Source organism: Halichoerus grypus, chromosome 11, assembly GCF_964656455.1.
Source record: "Halichoerus grypus chromosome 11, mHalGry1.hap1.1, whole genome shotgun sequence".
NCBI lineage: Eukaryota > Metazoa > Chordata > Mammalia > Carnivora > Phocidae > Halichoerus > Halichoerus grypus.
In genome coordinates this window covers 45338804-45354211 of record NC_135722.1, presented here as the reverse complement: position 1 = coordinate 45354211, position 15408 = coordinate 45338804, and the positions used below count along the sequence as shown (strand labels likewise).

The window sequence follows — 15408 nt, the reverse complement described above, 5'->3', positions numbered from 1 at the left end:
CTTGGGATGAGGACAAGGATGGAGAAAGACAAGTGGTGCTTTGTCCAAGACATGAGATGTGTCAAGGGCCACCGAGGAGCAGCCTGTCTGAAAAACCAGGATCAGCACCCTATCACTTTGGGAACTTTGTTCCAAATAAAAATAAAATTTCTTTCTTGACTCAGCAAGACCCCTAATCCCAACCTAAATAAATAAATAAATAAATAAATAAATAAATAAATAAATAAATATCCAGTTCCCAGTTCTTTGCCAGTTCCTCCCTCCCACTCTCCCTCTTCTCCTCCCTTCCCAGCTTTGTTCTGGGAAGTGACCATAGAGGTCTAAATGCGGGAACTGGTTTTGGAAAGTCCAAAGGAAAAGATGGCCTTCACAGTGCCTGCCTAAGTCATTCTTTCATTCAACAAATGCTTAGTGGGTGCCTCCTTAGTATCAGGTAGTAGGCTAGGCCCTGGGCTCTGAGATGTGTCCTTCAGGCTGCCTTTCCAGCAAGCCTTCCCTGACCTCTCCAGGATATTGAGTGCTCTCTGGTCTATGATAGCATGGTGCAGCGGCCCCCTATCTGCCCCACAGTGGTCTCTGTTTCCTGTACATTAATCGCCTCTGCCAAGCCTGATGGTGCAGAGCTTTCTTTTGTGCCCCAAGCTGTGGAAACATAGCATAGGTCCAGAGCAATTGCTCAATACCTGGTGGATCCCTCCTTTGAAAGCAAAGACTCTAGAAATCAAACCTCACTTTTCATATGGCCTACTATACTCCCAGCACAATATACATATTAGCTCTTGAACACTGTCCGCTCTGTGAGGAAGGTATATCTCTACTTTACAGATGAGGTAAACCAAGCCTCAAAGAGGTAAAGTGACTTGCTCTAGATCACACAGTCAAGAAACAGAGTCAATACTAAAACCTGAGTCTCTGTACCCAAAATGGTGTCTTTGGCCCTTCTTGAGTGAGAACCCATTCTTGTTCTTCTCCAGCCTCAGCAGAGACAGAACAAGAATATTGGGAGAAATTTCCTTAGGGGGGGGATCTTGATTGTTCCAGATCACAGCCCTACCTCAGGGCCAGCGAGGACAACTGTGGCTGAGGCACGGAACTGAAAATCTTTCTCACAGCATCCCCTGGAGTAGATAGGAAGCAGCTGCATCAGCTAAGATAAACAGAAGAGATAGCTCTTCCCTGCTGGGATGGAGTGCCGCAGCTCAATTCCTTGCCTGTTTATCTCCACTCTGGGAATCCCAGCTCTCAGAAGCTTTGGAAAGGGGCCCAAAACCTGGTGCTGGGCTTCAGGGCACAGTGTGGCCTAATATGTACTTCAGGAGGCCAAAGGAAGGATTGCAGAGGCTCCCTGACAGGGGCCTTCTGGGGAAGGAAAGAGCAGACTGTGAAGCCATCCACTTGTGGGGCAGTGGGTTCCTTTACCACTCAGGCCTCAGTCTTCCCATCTCCACAGTAGAGGGTTGGACTGATTTGCCAGCCTGAGCCCCACTTTCTACCCCATGAGTTTGGGGATCCATGTTGTCTATGGAGAGCAGTCATCAGTCAGAGGTGAGGGGTCTAACTGGCAACCCCAGGGCTGGAGGCTACCTTTGAACATCTTTGCATCACATCCCTCCAGTTACAGGGATTGGTTCAAGGTGAGCATGTGACCTACCTAGAGCCAATGAGACACAATGAGATTTTTCTGGAAAAGAGAGTCTTAATTGCAAATCTTAAATGTAAGAGGGTGGAAACAGAATCCTTATTGTCTAAGAATGGAATCAATGTGAAAGAGAAGATAGCAAGGAGCTAGAAACTAGGCCCTGAGGCTGTCATCTTATGCCCTGATCAAGCTATGCCTGATATCCCTAGCCTTTTATGTTTCAAGAACCAACAAATACCCCTTTTTGCTTAAACTGGTTTGTGTTCGCTTTTTTGACACTTGCAATAAAGAATTCCTACTGGTACAAACAGCTTAGCCTTTGTAAAGTGGGCTATACAGGGTCTTTCTGGACACCAGAGGCTTCTCTCACCTTGCTGCTCTGCTGCCGACGTGAGAGTCTGAGCTGGAATACTTAGATCTAGAGCAAATGAGCTTGCCCTAAGTTATTCCCTAACCAAACGTATCACCATGTGCCTTTCCTCAGAACCTGCTTCTCCTTCTGCATTCCCTGACCATACTGATGGAATCAGTGTCCTCCCTGAAACCCCAGCCCAAACCTCTGAATCTCCCACCCCCACAGTGCCTGCCCCCCACCCTACCTTCCACTATACATGTATATATTTAAATGTATACTCAGGTTCTAAAGGAGGAACTAGCTTTGATCAATCTCCTTGTTCCTGCCTAAAAGATAACCTGGTGAATATAAAGACATGTTTATTGAATTAAATTTCAGCCTTCGAATGATTTTCCAACATTGTTGTTTCCTTCCAGATAACCACCAGGAACTCACTCGACCTATTCCTCAGTTCAGCATTGGATGGGATCTGACTGCTAACTGTTCCCAGGTGAGCAGGCTCCAAAATCTGGGCAATGGGAGGCTTTGTGAACAGGTTTGCCACCCTGAACCCCAGCCACAGTTTGGGGTGAGAACTCCAGTTTACAGGACAAGGAAGAAGCTCACACCTTGCCCACTGAGACCAGTGGAGGCGATAGGAACAGTTGTGGATCTTGGCCAGGGTCATCAGGGGAATCTGAACTGAACTGCATTTGCAGTTTGGTCAACTCAGAACTTGGACAGAGGCTGTGGCCACAAGAAGCCACGTGTGAAAGTAAAGTGGAGCAGTTCCCTTGGCATCCAAATCTATGCAAATAGCCACAGGATTTGAATCTTTAGACACCACTTGAGAACAGACTATGGTAAACAGTGTTGTGAAATGGTGGTGAGGAAGGTGAAGGCAGGAGCTTGGGAATGGCTCTCTCAACAGCAAACTCTGGTGGCCTGAGGCACATGAATTTCAGTGTGTTCCTCATAAACAAGCTTGTGCAACAGTGGCTGCTTGATAATATGAGACAGGAAGTAACCATAGAGGATTTCTCTCCAGGGAGTTGTCATCTTTCCACAATGGAAAGATGGGAAATGCATAAAAACAATTTTGAGGCATCAGCAGAAGAGAACCAATATTTATTGCACCAGGTGCTCAATCTGACTCTTTATATCCATCTTATTCAGTCCTTACAATACCCTGCATGGAATTGTTATTCCCATTTTATAGGTGAGAAAACTGAAGCTCAGAAAGGATAATTTGCTCCAGGCATCACAATTACTAAGCACTTTCAACAGGGTTTGAGCTCAGGGTAGTCTGACTCCAAGCCCAGGATTCTGTTCATCACACCATGCTGAGGCTTCTAGGGCAACACAGAACCCAGCAGCACTGTTGTCAACCACCACCGCCACAGAAGAAACATTGACATGGGACCAGAGGACCAGAAGATGTTTTTCTGGCTAAGGATTCACCAATTGATTCACCATGGAAAAGGTATTGTCTTTAACTCAGATTCACATATATTCTGCTAAATTGCATTTTGTTATTTGTATACTCTCTCTGCTTAAATTAACTGTTTGGTCAACAGCATAGAGTTCAACCCAGGGTTTAAGCTGAGTCATTCTTTAAAAGCCTGTGGAAATGCAGAAACTTCTGGAAATTTCTCATCTGCACTTCCAGATGAGAGAAGCTGGTAACTAACCAGAAATTGACCTCTGGGCGGGTTCATTCTCCTAATAAATAATCCATCTTTCAAGTAGAAGTGGCCTTATTAAAGCAACTTTGGTTGTATTTCTCCCTTGATTAAAACATTTCACTGGCTCTTCGTGCACTGATTCCTAAATCCAAGAATGCTTACTAGAATCATCTGAGGTATTTGATAAAATGCATACTCCTGGTTCCATCCCAGATCTACTGGATCAAAATATCTGGGGACAGGGCCCAGGAATCTGTATGGCTAACAGTCCCTTAGGGGAGTCTGATGCAGCCTATCTAGAAGACTAGAGCTGGAAAATCCCTGGTCCCTAGATAAAGTCCACGGTCTCTGGCATGTATGCCAGACTTCCTGCTCTGAGCTACCAAATTCTCTTGTTTCTTCTCTAGCCACTACCACCAAGGTATCCCACACCCCAGCATCACCTAATGCCCCTGTTTCCAAAATGTTCCATGTGCTTTCAAACCTCCGTTCCACTCTCTGCCTCAAAGACCTATCTCTCCTATCTGCCTCCATGGAAGATTCTCCTAATCCGGTAGGAACCACCTCATGATCCTCCCCAGATGAACTCCTTCTGCCCATTTTTTCCAGAATTTTAAGTTGTTTATTTGGGAACATAGACTGTAGAGCCAAACAGGGTCAGGCTTTACCTTGTGTTTGTCACTTGCTAACTGTGACTTTGGCTGTTGAATCTCAGTGTCCTCACAAGTTGTTGTGAAAAATAAGTATGAAAATATATGTGAATTGTAGAGATAGTGCCTGGTGTAGGTTCTCTAGCAGAGTTAGCTATCAAAATGGTAGCTTTTATTATTATTACTGTTGTTATTATTATTTGTTTTGCATATTATTATGACATTTCTCCAACACAGGGTTCAGCAGACTACGGCCTGTGAACCAAATCTGACCAACTGACTGTTTTTATATAAAGAAAGTTTTATTGGAACATAACCACAATCGTTGATTATGTATTGCCTATGGCCGTTTTTGCATTACAAGGGCATTACAAGAGTTGCAAGAGTTGCATTACAAGGGCATTACAAGAGTTTTGCATTACAAGAGTTGAGTAGCTGAGACAGACTCTATCTGACTCATAAAGCCTAAAATATTTACTATTGGCTTTTTACAGAAAAAGTTTGCCAACCCTGCTCTAACATAATTGCAATTATTTGTTTGCAAGTTGGTCTTTCCCACTTGACTGATAGCAACTCAGTGGTTTTCATGGCAGACTCTTACTTATCCTTTAAAACCCAATCTTTCTCATCTTTGTATCCCTGACACTTGATACATAATCAGTGTTTGACAAATGTTGAACTGAATCAAATAATTCCTTAACCCAGTTTAAATGCACACATCTCCAGAAAAGCCCCTGAGGGGAAAGGGGCCAAGACTTCCTGCAGGTCCCGGGCTGAGTTAATAGAGATATACAACTTGGAGAAACCAGAGACACCTGGGAAGTAAAATCAGGCCTTCATGGGATGTGAGATTTTTGCTGCAGCCTTGGTTCTGAGTTCCTGGTTCAGGGAGGCCCTGCCCTCAGTGCACCATGAACAGTCTCATTGTCTCCAACCACCTGACCCCCGCACCCTGGGCTTTGCAGTTCGAATATTTTCGCTGATGGAGAGGAGAGGAAAAGCACCTTCTAGGAAATTCTCTTCCGAAGGTTAGTGTGGTCCCATTTTCCAAGAGGACATAAATGGTTGGTCCAAATGGTCTTATGACCCTCACGGTCCTTACAGCAGGCAATTTGATATACTCATTTTTAATAAATGAACTGATTGATATTTCTTCTATGTAGATTTACTTTTTTTTTTTGGTTTTGACTCCCCGTGAATTTGCATTTTCTGAGCAAAGCTCCTCTTGGAAGAGAACTAGGATTTCAAAGCAGTGGGGCCATTTCTTTGTGAGCTGGTTATGAAACCACTCTGTGATCTTGGACCAGTCATGCCTGTCTCTGGGCCTAGCTTTCAGCTTCTGTACAATGACTTTCAGACTTTTGACTCCCTGGAGTTCTGGCAGGAGGGATGGCCTCTCCCAACTCATGGTGACCAAAAGCAGTGGCCTGACAACAGACAGCTTGATAGAGCTTCTTTCTTCTTCCATGTCTCTGTGCTACAGTAACATACTCTCCCACCTTCCCCCATCCCCTGCAAATACAATTCATTCCTACTTCCCTTTCTTGAGGTTTGAAGAAGAGACTTTAGCTCTGAAGCAGATCCACAGAAGATAAGAAAATGCCACTGATGTGGTTGGAAAAATCTGAGCTGGATGAAATGGAAACACAGAGCTCTCCCCTGAGGCTGGAAGAGAAGTGTGTGGATAGAAGCCAAGTCCATCCCTTCCTTGAGCCTCTGGGAGCTGGCAGCTCATCGCCTCTCTCAGAATGTAGTGCCCCCTTATTCTTCACCCTTCTTTTCGATACCCCCATGGGTATAACTGCTGAGCCTGCAGGATCCTGGTTATCTGGGGGCAAATCAGTCTTACTGTGGATTGAACTGGTTTTTATTGATTTCTCTGTGGATGATTTATAACTGCCTGCTTCCTAAAAGGGTTCATGGCCAGATGTCAATAAAAACAATCAAAGGGAAAGAGAGTTAAAAATAAGACTGAAAAGGGGAGCAGAAACTGTGCAAAGGAAAGAGGGAGATAAGCCCACCAGCCAAGGTGGGATGACGCCTTAATTCAGACGCCCTGGAAGGAAATCTTGATTTTCAGTTCCTACTGATACAATTGAGATCAGCAGCATCTTGCTTTTGGCTACTATAAAAAGTACAGAGCAAAGAATACTTACATCTTGAGCTTCCAAAACTGACCCTTCACTCAAAAGAGAACAAAATTAGAGTGAACTTTTTAAGAAGTTTAAAGTTCATTTCACAGGAGTCTTTCCATTTAAGAACTTCAAATTTTACTCACAGAAGGATTCCTCATGCAAGTCCATTACATACTATTCACACAGCACAATTTGGAATTACTTTTGCTTTTTTTTTTTTTTTTAAAGATTTTAAGTATTTATTTGAGAGAGAGAGAGAGAAAGGGAGCACAAGTGGGGGGAGGGGCAGAAGGAGAGGGACAAGCAGACTCCTGAGCCCGACTCAGGGCTCGATTCCAGGACCCTGGGATCATGACCTGAAATGAAGGCAGATGCTTAACTGACTGAGCCACCTGTTGTTGTTGTTGTTTTAAAGCAGTCAGTATAAATAGAGGTTCTGGGTGTTATGTGCATGTCTATGTCTGATGGCTGGTACTAACCTTCCTTGATGTGGCTGTAGAGAAGATTGACTAATTGAGCTCAGGGAACATGCAAAACCACACGTGAGGATCCTTTATCTTGGGGACTATAGGCAGTGCCTTTTAGTTCTGGCTGCAGGCCAATGTAATTTAGTGGTCATGTGAATGGGTTATTTAAACAAATTCTGCCTTCCCTAGTTGCAACTAACCAGAGATCAGATCTCTCAGAGGAACACCCATAGGCTATTGTTTGGAGCTTAACTGTGTCCCAAAATTCATATATTGAATCCCGAATCCCCAGCACCTCAGAATGTGACTATATCTAGAGATAGGTCTTAAAAGAGGTGATTAAGTTAAAATGAGGCTGAACACTTCTTGGCCTTTTGGCTGAGATCAAGTGAAGTTAAAATGATGCTGTTTGAGTGAGCCCTGATCCAATCTGACTTGTATTCTTATAAGAAGAGAAAATTTGGACACAGAGAGACACCAGGAATGTGCATGCACAGAGGAAAAGACCATGAACTGATACAGGAAGAAGGTGGCCATTAGCAAGTCAAGGAGAGAAACCACAGGAGAAACCAAATCTGCCAACATCTTGATCTTGGGCATCTCCAGAACTGTGAGAAAATTGATTTCTGTTGGTTAAGCTACCCAGTCTATGGTATTTTGTTATGGGATCCCTAGCAAACTAATGCAGCTACTAATAGAATTTCTTGGCTGTATCGGGTTTGGGGATAACTGCTTTAGTATTTTTCAAGCCAACCACAAAGCTCCTCTCAGGACGCTCTAAAGAAATAAAAATACTCTGGACTAGGGCCCCAAAATTCTAGTCTTGAAGAAGTAAAACTACTATTCCTTGCAGATGGCATAAACTTGTGTATATAAAATCCTAAGGAATCCACTAAAAATCTATTTGAATTAATAAATGAATTCAACAAGTTTGCAGAATACAAAATACAAAAATCAACTATATTTCTATACACTAGCAATGAACAATTTGAAAATGAAATTAAGAGACGTAATGCTAGCATCAAAAAGCTTAACATACTTAGGAATACATTCAACAAAAGAAATTAAAAATGTATACTCTGAAAACAACAAAACATTGTTGAAGAAAATTAAAGAAGATCTCAAAAGATGGAGCACCATCTCATGTTCATGGATCAAAAGACTTTTTTTTTTTTAAAGATTCATCCATCTATTTTAAAAAGAGAGAGAGTAGGGGTGGGGTGGGAGGGAGAGAGTCTCAAACAGACTCCAAGCTGAGTTTGGAGCCTCACACGGGGCTTGATCCCATAACCCTGAGATCATGACTTGAACCGAAACCAAGAGTCAGACGCTGAACCAACTGCACCACCCAGACACCCTGGGATCAGAAGACTTAATATTGTTAAGGCAGAAATATCCCCCAAATTGATTTACTGATTCAACACAATCCCTATTAAAATCCTAGCTGCCTTTTTTTTTTTGCAAAAATTGACAAATAGATCCTCAATTTCATATGGAAATGCAAGGGACCAAGAATAACCAAAACAATCTCGAAAAAAGAAGGGAAAAAAGGATAAATTACACCTCTCAATTTAAAAACTTAATATATAAAATTATAGTAAGACAGTATGACACTAGATACTATACAAGGATAGACATACATATTAATGGAAGAGAATTGAGAGTCCATAAATAGATTCTTCCATATTTATAGTCAATTGATTTTAACAAGGGTGCCAAGATAATTCAATGGGGAAAGAACAGTCTTCAACAAACAACTGGATATCCACATCCAAAAGAATAAAATTGGATCCCTTCCTTATACCGTATACAAAAATTAGATCAAAATGGACCAAATGCCTAAATGGAAAAGGTAAAACTATAAAGCTCTTTGATGAAAATGTAGGAATAAATCTTTGTTTCCTTGTGTTAGGCAATACCTTCTTAGATACAATACCAAAAACACAGGCAAAAAAAGAAAAAATAAATAAATTGGATTTCACCAAAATTAAAAACTTTTGCACTGGGAATAATACCACTGAGAAGTGAAAATACAACCCATAGAATATAATAAGATATTTGCAAATGATATATCTAATATGAGACTTGTATTCAGAATATGTAAAGAACTCTTACAAATCAATAATAAAAAGACAAATACTTTTAAAATGGCCAAAAGAATCAAATAGACGTTTCTCCAAAGAAGATATATAAATGCCCCATAAGCATGTAAAAAGATGCTCGATATCATTAGCCTTCAGAGAAGTACAAATCAAAATAACAATGAGATACCACTTCACATCCATTAAGATGTAAAAAAGACAGATAAGAACAAATATTGGTAAGGATGTGGAAAATTTGGGGCCCTTATGCATTGCTGGTGGAAATGTAAAATCATACAGCTACTTTGGAAAACACACTGGCAGTTCCTTAACATATTAAACATAGATTTGCAATATGACCCACCAATTCCACTTCTAGGTATAAACCAAAGAGAAATTAAAATGTGTGTCCACACAAAAACATGCACACAATGTTCATAGCAGCATTATTCATAATAGCCAAAAAGTGAAAACAAATGAAATGTCCAGCTAATTAACAGATGAATAAAATGTGGTATATTAATATGGTGGAATATTACTCAGCCACAAAAAGGAATGAAGTTCTGATACATGCTAAAATATGGGTAAACCTTGAAAACTTTATGCTAAGTGAAAGAAGTCAGTCACAAAAGACCATATGTTGTATCATTGCATGATAGCCTTTATATGAAATGTCAAGAATCGAGAAATTTGTATAGACAGAAAGTAGATTAGTGGTTGCTTAGGACTGGAAGAATGGGGGAAATGGGAAGTGACTATTAATAAATATAGGGTTTCTTTTTGGGTAATGAAAATTTTCTGGAATGAAATAGTGGTGATGGCTGCACAATTCTCTGTGCTAAAAACCATTGAATTACACATTTTAAGTGGGTGAATTGTAGGGCATGTGAACTGTAGCTTAATAAAGCTGTTAAAAATAAAACTTCTTCAAAAACAACAACAACAACACAGAAACTACCTTTGGTTCTTAATACATGGTGATCTGTCTGGACATAGTTTCCTCAAACAGAAAATGTGGAAATTCAGCTACCTGATTTCTAAGTTTCCTTCCATCTCTAAAATTCCTGAGTATATGTAATTTAAGAAAACAGGTTGGGGAAAAGAGATGGAATCTGTGTATATGTATCTAGGATGGGGTTATGTGGAGAGAAATGAAGGAGGGGACAACAAAAAGACTAAAAGAGATAGAGATGAAGGGACATGGGACATGAGCTCAGAGAGACAGATGCATAGAGACACAGAGGCAGACTATGCTCAAAAAGAAACTTGCCAAAATGCATGTGCAGATCAGTCATCCATTTTTCCATTTAGCAAAAATTTACTGAGGACCTACAAAGCCAAGCTCTGTATTCAATAGTAAACCAGGTAGACCGAGGCACTGAGCTCAGCAACTAGAAGCACAGCAGCAATCAGGCAATCGTAAGCATGGACAGTGAGAGCCAGGGTGCCATAGTTCAAGATGCTCTGCAAATACATAGGTTGCATGCATACACACGTGCACACACACATACACACACTCACACCACACCACACTTAACACATGCAACATTCCCAAAAGTCAAATCAATTTTGCAAGGTGCACCATTTCTCACCTGAGGCATTTCGAATTCTGCTAGCAAAGACATTCAAATATATGTTGCGTTTTTACAAGGATGGGCACAAATGGGAATGACATCTTTTATTCTCACACTGAAGTCTCTATAAAATGAGGCTCAAGGAAAGGATTCATCCCTCAGTTTGGAGATTCCTCCTACTCTTTCCCCTTCATCAGGAGGGATTGGCTTTGGAAACAGAGAGGAATGTGATCTATTACAAGCACACCAGCCCTACTCCTCTGGGCTTTCAGCTGGAAAATTCCCAAAACACATTCTGTTCTACTCTGCTTCCATCCCATCCAGACCTGGCCCAATAAAGGCATCATGTGTTGCCCATTTTCCCTGTCTTGTGGCTCCTCTATTGCTGAAAGTATGACATGCTGACAGCATGGGAGGAAATCTCAGCTCAACAGGGAAAGTAACTCTGTTTCATGCACAGTGTCTGCAATAAGTGCTTCTGAATGACCACCAGGTTATACTCCATGTCTGGAGAGTCACACATAAACACACACCAGCCTCCCACCCCCGATCAACCCTGATTCCCAGGTCCTTGCCCATGGGACAAGAGCAATGCAGGGCATGAGCATCTCCCCCGCTTCATGGAGTCTGACCTCTAAGTCTCCTAGCAATTAAAAGGTCAGGACCTATAACCACTGCAATTTCAAACTGAAATGCAGTTTGAGTGTCTCTCAGCTTATAGATCATGCACTTTTGTTCTCCTTTTCTTAGCTGTGACCCTTGTGCTGGCTCTTGACCTCTCTAAGAGATTCCCATGCAGCACAGAACAGAAAAAGTGTTCATAGGGTAGGAAGGGAGGACAAGGTAGTCTATGCCTGATTTTCATCCCCTCAAAATGGAGATAATTGTTTCTACCTCAGGATGGTTGACGGGATGAAATGAGATGTGTAAACGACTTGGCACAGAGTTGGTGCTTTGGGGGAACACCTGCAGTTTTTGCCTGTTTTGTATCCCGGTTCCCCTTCTTCTGGTAACAGCAGCATCTTCATTGTCCCTGTGCTTGGGGTGGGGGTGGTTGACCCCACTGTGGGAGTGGGACTGCAACACAGGGCTGGCCCATCAGACATCCTGTGGCCCTGGCCCTGGTGATCAAGGAATGGGCACATGACCCAGACTGAACGATAAATTCATCTCAGTAATTTGTTGGAATGACTGGGGGAGTTCTTGCTGCCGCGGTTTCTGAGAGGATAGGATGTAAGCTGAGGACCACAAGTTCCAGATTGTCACCATGAGGCACAGGCCACCTGAGAAGAGATCCAATACCAAGGACAGTTGGGAGGTAGAGGGAATGAGCCCCATGCGTCCAGCTACATCTGAACCTGCCCTAGACTTGTCGGTTATGTAACCCAGAAAATTCTGGTTATTGTCTAATCTAATTTGAGTAAGTTTCTGTTCCATGCAAACAAGAATCTTGGCTAATGCAAAGCTCACCCAATTTGGTTCACCCTTCCCCTTCCCACTGCCATTGGTCTGGAGGGGCCTTTCTTGAGTCCTGCAGAGACTTTGCCACAGCTCATCTCCCCATCCTCAGTCTCTTTCCCTTCAGTCCATCTTCCACTACACTGATCATTCGCAGCACAGGCTTAGTCACATTACTCCTCAGCTTAGAGGACTCCTTGACTCGCCACCACCTGGAGAGCAAGTCCTGGCTTCCTCAGCTCTACCTTCGAAGCCCTCCACAATCTGACTCCAATTCCTCTTTTGTTTTCTCTCTTCTTTTTTAACTGAGGTATAATTGACATATAACATTATATTAGTTTCAGGTGTGCATCATAACAATTCAATATTTGTATATATTGCAAAAAGATCTCTACTATAGGTTTAGTTAATATCTGTCACCATACATAGTTACAAAAAAATTTTTCCTTGCGATGAGAACTTTTAAGATCTACTTTTTTTAAATTTAATTCTATTTTATTTTATTATGTTATGTTAGTCACCATACAATACATCATTAGTTTTTGATGTAGTGATCCATGATTCGTTGTTTTCTTATAACACCCAGTGCTCCATGCAGTACATGCCCTCCTTAAAAGATCTACTTTCTTAGCAACCCTAATTCCTTTTGAGCTTATCTCTCACGACCATCTCCCGTGGCTCTGCACATACTGTGCCTGATTGACATCAACCCAATCCCCTACTCCGCAATGCTTCCGTACTCTCTCACTCTGTGTCTTTCCCCAGAAGACCTTCCACTTCTTACCTATCTACCAAAATCCCACTTACTCAACTATCTTCTCTTCCAAGAAGGCCTCACAGATGGCCAAGGCAGAATAAATGTCTTACTCCCATGAATTTACTCCCTTGTTATATATAGTACCTATCAGTCTGTCCTTACATAAGAATAATGTATATACTTTGAGAGCAGGGAGCATGTTGTACTTGATTCTGGATCCTCCTGGAGCCCTCACACATAGGCCTGCCATAGGCCGTTGGTGAAAATATTGACACAAGACCCCAGCTCTCTGCTCACAAACTCTGAATCCCCCATCCTCTCCTCAACTCCACTCTAGGAGAGAGGATCCTAACATTCGAATCACGTTTCCTCTTCACCAGGAAACCTTTTTTTAATTGTGGTAAAATACATATAACATAAAATCTGCAATTTTATCCATCTTAAAGTGTACAATTCAGCAGCATTAAGTACATTCACAATGTTGTACACCTATTACCACTATCTAGCTCCAGAACTTTTTCTTCACCCCAAAAGGAAACTTCATACCCATCAAGCAGTTGCTTCCCATTCCCCCTTTCCACCAGGCCCTGAAAATCATTAGTTTGCCCTTTGTCTCCATGGATTTGCTTGTTCTGGACATTTCAAATAAATGGAAGCATGCAATATGTGGTCTTTGTGTCTGACTCCTTTCACATAGCATAATGTTTACAAGATTCATTCATGTTGTAGCATGCATCAGTACTTCATTCCTTCTTATGACTGAATAATATTCCATTGCAAGGATATATCTCATTTTATTCATGCATTCATCAGTTGATGGATATTTGGGTTGTTTCTACCTTTTGACCACTGTGAACGGTGCTGCTATGAACATTCATGTACAAGTTTTTGTGTGAACACCTGTTTTCAGTTTTCTTGTATACCTAAAAGTGGAATGGCTGGGTCATATGGGAACTCTGTACTTACCAGGAAGCCTCCTACACTCGCCATCTCCAGCTCTCATCAACATCCTGGATCTGCTTGGCTGACTTCATCTTGGAAGAGTCCATTGGCTTTTTAGAAGGGAGCTATTTCATCTTGATTGTTGTCTCCTGATGGCAATCCTTAAAGGGCATTCCTAGTCTTTAATATTAACCTCTTACTATTTGGAGCTTTCTATTGTCTAACTATTTCAGATCCACTATTTAGTTTGTTCCTCACAACACCACTGCAAAATAGATTCTATTATGTCTGTTTTTCAGATGAGGAGGCTGACAAGGCTGAGACTGACTCCCAGCCCAGTGCCCTTTCCATACAACCACAGAGGCCCTCTCTCAATTAGCCTCTCTGTCCAAGGTCTTTGTAAGAAATAATCACCTTCTGAAATTTATTCTCAGATCCATCATTGTTCAGAAAGGCCCCCTTGCTAGGAGGCCAGTCAAAGCTGGCACAGACTTCTGCCACACTCTGCCAGTTGGCATTTCATTTATAATCAAAACAGTTTTTTCATTATATTTAAATATTTTGCCTGTACCAAGAAGATCAACTTTTGCCTTTTCTAGGTCTTCAGGAACCTTTTGGAATCCTGAGTTAATCCTCCCTTTTGATGTTGATATGAAGCTAAATCTGAGCATGTCCCATAAGCTCAACTTCAGCTCTCAAAATTTCCTCCCTATTCTTTTGTTCAACCCAAGAGCATTTCCTTCCCCTTCTCAGAAGAAGGCTATACCTTGGACTGGAGAGTCACTGACCTCTTTGGAACAGAAAAAAAAAAAAAGCACAATGACCCCCAGACTGCTCCTTGGAAGCCTCCCATCCTAGTGTCCTATGTCCTATGTCCAAGTGGGACTGGAAACCAGCAGAATCCATGCTGTACCCACTCTGGCCACTGTCTGATCCCCCAAGGAGAAGCTTTTGGGGCTGACCTGGCCCACTTAGAACCTATGCTGGCAGTTCTACAAGTAGTGAGGGCTTTCTAGATGCCACGTGACCCACCTCATGTCCACTCAAGCAAGGATGTCCCTAGCCACTTTTTTCCAAAGTGTGTTCTCTGCAACCCTTGTTCTGGGTGATTTTGTGATTTTGTTAGTAGCTATGAAAATAAAGATTTCTGTGTTTCAATGCATTTGGAGACATCAGCACCAGACAGGTTTCTGTACCACAGGGCTTCTCAGCCTTTAGGAAGCAAATATGCAGGATAAACCTTCAAAAGGAAGAGAAAGTATAGAATGTTTCCCAAACGTGGGAAATGAACATTTGACCATGAATGTTTTTTCAAGGAGTATCTCAGTGTGTCTTCCTCAAAGCACTAGTCAAAGATGCCCCCAGGCCCTCTCGGACTGGTGGGGGCCCAGAGGTGAGAAGCAGAGTGGTTGTGCACATGGGCTCTGGAGCCAAGCTGCCTGGGATCATATCCCAGCCCTGCCACATAGTAGCTGGGTAACCTTGGGCAAATTACTTCAGCCGTCCATGCCTCAGTTTCCCCATCTGTAAAATGCAGATGGTGATAATCATGTACATTATATAATACGTGTAAACTTCTTAGAGCAGTGTTTGGCACATAGTCAGTGCTCACTAAAGGTTAGCTGGCATTTTGAATCCTTCATGAACTTTGCAGAAAGGGATTCCTCACATTCCCTCAGGAGCAGC

At 42.1% G+C, this 15408-nt stretch overlaps 1 protein-coding gene and 1 long non-coding RNA gene across 8 annotated transcripts in view; one reads left to right on the top strand and one right to left on the bottom strand.

Moving 5' to 3' along the window:
* Positions 1 to 15408, top strand: part of LOC144379439 (uncharacterized) — a 209929-nt gene that overhangs the window by 145653 nt on the left and 48868 nt on the right. For 3 of the 5 annotated variants that reach the window (XR_013442432.1, XR_013442429.1, XR_013442433.1), the window contains 2 exons: positions 2411 to 2484; positions 3193 to 3861. This is a non-coding gene — a long non-coding RNA (uncharacterized LOC144379439). Of the gene's footprint in view, positions 1 to 2410; positions 2485 to 3192; positions 3862 to 15408 lie in introns of those variants that run through there. The other 2 variants (XR_013442431.1, XR_013442430.1) reach the window with 1 other exon arrangement.
* IRAG1 (inositol 1,4,5-triphosphate receptor associated 1) overlaps positions 1 to 15408 on the bottom strand; it is a 132216-nt gene that overhangs the window by 100630 nt on the left and 16178 nt on the right. The window lies entirely within an intron of this gene.